Source organism: Delphinus delphis, chromosome 17, assembly GCF_949987515.2.
Source record: "Delphinus delphis chromosome 17, mDelDel1.2, whole genome shotgun sequence".
In the NCBI taxonomy this organism is placed as follows: domain Eukaryota; kingdom Metazoa; phylum Chordata; class Mammalia; order Artiodactyla; family Delphinidae; genus Delphinus; species Delphinus delphis.
The window spans coordinates 15263892-15269648 of record NC_082699.1 but is presented as its reverse complement, the minus strand read 5'-3'; the positions used below and the strand labels follow the sequence as shown (position 1 = coordinate 15269648).

At 37.9% G+C, this 5757-nt stretch overlaps 1 non-coding gene across 1 annotated transcript; it reads left to right on the top strand.

Annotated features, from left to right (window-relative positions):
- Positions 1-4410: 4410 nt before the first annotated feature.
- LOC132413429 (U6 spliceosomal RNA) lies at positions 4411-4514 on the top strand. Its single transcript, XR_009516727.1, has one exon. It is a non-coding gene; the product is annotated as a U6 spliceosomal RNA (small nuclear RNA).
- The last annotated feature ends 1243 nt before the right edge of the window (positions 4515-5757 follow it).

The window sequence follows — 5757 nt, the reverse complement described above, 5'->3', positions numbered from 1 at the left end:
TTGCACGGATCCAAGCAGACGGGATTAAGGCAGTGTGTTGGCAAAAACACACTGTGCTGTAATATGAACATCCCAAATTAGGAGATGGCTAATACATTATAGTACGACCATAGGATGGAATATTGGAAAGCTATAAGAAGGAAAGTAACATTTTAAATGACATATATAAAATGTGAACCATATAATACTTAGTGAAAAAAAGCAGAATATAAAATTTTATATGCAATATAAGCTAAACTGTATTTAAAAGAAAAAAAAAAGAAGAGTAAGGAGTAAAAAGTACATGAACTTTTTGAAAAAAACTGTTTTACTGAGATATAATTCACATCCCAGTATGTGAACTTTTAAGGCAAAACAGGAGACTTCGAAAAGATTTGGACTTACACTGGGTGCTTCAGGCTAATCTTTTAGAGAAACCTTGCAAGAAGCACTGATTTAGTTCAAGCTTTCAACTCCCTCATTTTGCAGGTAAGGAAATTGAGCCCCAGAGAAGTGAACATACCTGCCTAAGGAAACACAGCATATTAGTAGCAAAGTGGGAACTAGAACCTCAGGCTTCAAGTTCAATACACCTAAACATGCCAGTTGTCTAACATCTTCACTCTTCTTGTTCAATCCATATTCACATATAGTTGGGAGTTCCCTGGCAGTCCAGTGGTTAGGACTTGGTGCTTTCACTGCCGTGGGCCCAGGTTCAGTCCCTGGTCAGGGAACTAAGATCCTGCAAGCCGCTGTGGCCAAAATAAATAAATAGATAAATAAATAAAATAAAACATATTCACATATAGTTTATATGTTGTTGCAATTATAGTATAGACACAAATTGGGGGATGACTAATTCTTTAAAACAGTTTTTCTTCTCTCAGGTTCTGTTATGTCAACATTTATTCTTCTTTATGCTTTTCTCTTCGTCTGTATACCCAATCTGCTTGCGGTATTTGCGAGCCTGGGCAGTATTTTTGTAAAAAGCCCAAGAAACTCAAAGGGCCCTTTTATTAGCAATTGTTGGAATCTCTGACCTCATTTTTAAATTTAAATTTTAAATTCTTTCCTCTTCAAAGTTTGCCTCTTTAGAAACGACATATAAACTTTTCTCTTAATTTTTCAAAACAATAGATAGTTTTAAAAATACTTCTCTCTCCGGCCACCCCCAGCCTCTTGAAGGAAGAGCTGGGCTCATCTCAAACTCCCTGCCCCCCCAAACCCCGCCTCCAACAAAGAACTCTGCCACAACTCACTAGGACCTTATTTTTCTGCTTTCCTTGCACCTTAGAACCTGCCACCAGTTACTTCTATCTTAGACTAGCCGTTCTCAACCTTGCCTGCACTTGAGAATCACCTGGGGGCTCCTAATTTATTTTTACTGGGATGGGTATGTGATTTTCTTCTTCAGCCAGGGTTGACAACTTCTGCCTTGGATGAATAGGTTAAAACGAGTGTGTTTTTCTAAGGATATTTTTGTTGTAAAATAAGTCCAGTTGGGAAATGAAAAGATTTGACCTTCGCGAAAGAAATTTTATTTGGTGTCATTTGGTGCTGGCAGGGGAAGTATTGTTTTGGAAAAGACCACTGAAATTAAACAGCTAACAGTTCTCATTCATTTGTTTATTCATTTGTTCTTCATTCATTAAAAACCTACAGTGTGCCAGACACTAGAGATTTACATACTCTCCTTGTTTTCAAGGGGCTTACAATCTAGTAGTAGGAAGAAAAGTACTCCAGTAAATATGAAGTGCCATCTGTGCTGTGATAGAGACGTGCACAGGCTTCCTCTGAACAAGGAATATGTTGAAATCGAATCTCACGCATGTTAATAGAATGTATTTTATTGCATTATATCTAAACCAAGTTAAAAAATATAATAATTCTTGTTTAATTAGAAGTATAAGTGAAATGTAGATGAACACCACAGTTGTATCAATAGCAAGTGGAAAGTGGTTTGAAATTGAGGTCAGATTTGAGGGTACCTTGAAATGACAAAGACTGGTTAAACATTGGTGTAAAAGAGAAAAACTCATCTTGATAGATTTTGCTTAAATCATTCAGAATTGGAGGAAAAGATAGTTACAGAGTTAGATTAAAAGTAAATAAGCAATAAAAATATACGAGAAAGGGCCAATGGGACAGACAAAGAGTAGAATAGAAACAATTTGTAGGGAAGGGAAAAGAGCAGGAAAAATAAAGCAAAAGAATGTCTCATGAAGACGGCATAAGCATTCCAAAATAGAGTTCAAGTGTATTTAAGAATATCACAAGTTAATGGTATATTAAAGGGAAGAAAAAATACCCCAACAAATTTAAAGAAAACAGAGTAGTATGTATAATAGCACAGTACTGGAAAATACATGCTATTACAAAAAAATTGTTTACTATTTGTTTAAAATATGCTATATAAAATATATCATTTTGGTTCATTTAAAAAACATTATTTTAGGAGGGAGCAGACTGAAAATAAAACTTCTTAAAGAATTGCAAAAATGTCCCTACTTAAAATTTAGCATATGAAAAACCTAGTAAAAATCAAGGGAAAGCCAACAGTGAAATCAAGCCAAATGCACTGGGAGAATTTGCTCAGTAAAAAATCTGGGTATCTTTTTCTTTATAAAATCCTACAGAATTCCACCATGCTATAAAGAAATCTTGAAATTATTCCTGTGGGGATCCAAAACTTCTCAGCTTGGCACTGACAACCCATTCTATACACTGATGGAAAGCATACTGCATATAGCACTCAATTTAGTACTACAGATGTACCTCATTGCTGATAGTATGTTTATAATCAGTAGTCGTTTATGAGTAAGACGTTTTTTCATTTTAGGTTATTAAAACTACTACATTGTTAAGAGTCGTAGATTTTTGGTCACAAAAGAAAGTTGAGTGAGACTGTCGTAACTGCTGTTTCAGTGCTATGCATATTCTTTTACAAAATATTGCAAAGAGATAGTGTTCCTTAGCAAAGTAGTCCATGATGGTAGTTTTTTTTGTTTTGTTTTGGTGAATTTTTTTTCTTAACATCTTTATTGGAGTATAATTGCTTTACAATGTTGTGTTAGTTTCTGCTGTATAACAAAGGGAATTAGCTATACGTATACATATATCCCCATATCCCCTCCCTCTTGCGTCTCCCTCCCTCCCTCCCTGTCCCACCCTTCTAGGTGGTCACAAAGCACGGATGATGGTAGTTTTGACAGAAGTTCTGCATGCAGGGAAAGCACATCCCTATCCAGAGTGTCAATTCCATTAAAAACAAAACGCTGCCCTCCCATGATGGAAGTAATCCAATGTAATCAGCCTGCCACCAGAGAGCTGACTGATCCCCTGGGAATGGTGCCATTTGGGGGACTCAGTGTTAGTCTCTGCTGCTGGCTGGTTGCACACTCAGTGGTGGCCACAACCAGGTCAGCCTTGGTGAATGGAAGTCTATGTTGCCACCATGACTACATTGTTCATGAGACCATTGGTTGATGACAAGAGTCTCTGGGGAAAGAGGTGGACTGGTAGCCACAGAACAGGCTGTCCTATCCACCATCATGGTATTACACACAGCATTGCTTCTGATCAAGGAACTCACTTCATGGCAAATGAATTGGGGCAGTGGTCCACCCGCTTAGATTTTTATGTTCTCCAACCATCCCAAAGCAGTTAGTTTGATAGAATAGTAGAAAGTTATTTTATGGGTCAAGTGGTCTAGGCTATTATGCCCAACTGTCTGGCCAAACACCAGTCTAGATGTTGCTGTGAAAGTATTGTTTTAGATGTGATTACCATTTAAATCAGTAGCCTTTTGAAGACAAAGTTATAGAAACAGCTAGGTGGCAATACCTTGCTGTGCTGTGGCAAAGTTTTCCAGGAGGTGGTGTATGCTCTAAATTGGCATCCAATATGTGGTGCTGTTTCTCTCATAGCCAGGACTCATGGGTCCAGGTCCAAGAATCGAGGAGTAGAAATGGGAGGGGCACCACTCACTACTACCTCTAGTGATCCACTGGCAAAAATTTTGCTTCCTGTCCCTGTGACCTTATGTTCTGCTGGTCTAGAGGTCTTAGTTTCAAAGGGAGGTGTGCATCCACCAGGGACACAGCAGTGATTCCATGAACTGGAAGTTAAGACTGCCACCTGGCCACATTGGGCTTCCCATGCCTCTGAGTTAACAGGCAAAGAAGGAGATTACTGTACTGGCTGGGGTGATTGATTCTGATTACCAAGAGGAAATTAGATTGCTACAAACAATGGCGGTAAGGAAGGGTACAGCTAGAATTCACGAGATCCCTTAGGGCTTGTCTTAGTGACATGCCCTGGATTAAAGTCAATGGAAAACTACAACAATCTAATTCAGGCAGGTCTATTAATGGCCCAGATGCTTCATGAATGAAGGTTGGGGTCACTCTACTGGGTAAAGAACTGCAACCAGTACTCGCTTCAGCAGCACATATACTAAAATTGGAATAGTACAGAGATTAGCATGGCCCCTGCACAAGGATGATGCTCAAATTCTTGAAGCGTCCCCTATTTTTAGAAAAAACTAGTGGTTACCAGTGGGGAGAGGCAAGATGGGGGAAGAGGATGAAGACGTACAGACTACTATGTATAAAATAAATAAGCTACAAGGATATATTGTACAGCACAGGGAATATAGCCAATATTTTATGATAACTAGAGATGGAGTATAACCTTTGAAAATTGTGTATCACTGTGTGGTATACCTGAAACATATAATATTGTATATCAACTATACCTCAATTAAAAAAAAAGAAAGAAAAAAAGAACCACAACCAGCCTGGATGTAGTTATCAATACCAGCTATGACCATGTGACCAGTTACAGAAATGAGGACTGTAATTGTTATGTGTTTCTGCTTTTTTTATTATGAATATGCTTGTATGTATATGTGTATAAGTATGCATGTGTGTCTGTCTGTATGTGTGTATCTATCTGTCTACCTTTGTTTTCTTCCCTCCCTTATCCCCTTATCATATAACATAAATATATTAACTGTATATCATAGTATTTAAGTATTGTTAACTTTACATCATAAAGTTACAGGATATCAAGAAGAGTGAATATCACCCAAGGATTTTGGATCTTCTTCTTAGGGAAAGAGTTAGTGTGCTTTCAGCTGTACACAGGATAATTGTATCATATTAGGCAGAAGTATGACTGTTATAGTCTTTATTTGGAAATTATGGTTTATGGAGATGTGTATGAATATCAAGTTGATAAGCAGGGAACTATGATGCTTAATTTTATGTGTCAAGTTGTCTAGGCTATTATGCCCAACTGTCTGGCCAAACACCAGTCTAGATGTTGCTGTGAAAGTATTTTTTTAGATGCGATTAACATTTAAATCAGTAGACTTTGAGTAAAGCAGATTACTGTCCATAATGTAGGTGGTCCACATCTAATCAGTTGAAGGCATTAAAAGAAAAGACTGAGCTTCCCACAAAGGAAGGAGCTGTCTCCAGGCTGCCTTCAGACCCAAGTCTGAGACGTCAACTCCTGCTGGAGTTTCCAGCCTGCTGGCCTGCCCTGCAAATTTTGGATTTGCCAGCACCCATAATTGCATGAGCCAGTTCCTTGAAATCTCTCTCTCTCTGTCTCAATATTTCCTGTTGGGGGATTGCAATCATATGTGATATCATAAAGAAGAAGTATATTACAAATATCTATGAAGATGGGATTTAAAATGCAACCCCATTATTCTAGACTAAACCCTCTGTTCCATTTGGTAAAATTGGGTTCATTGTTAACATGCCACCA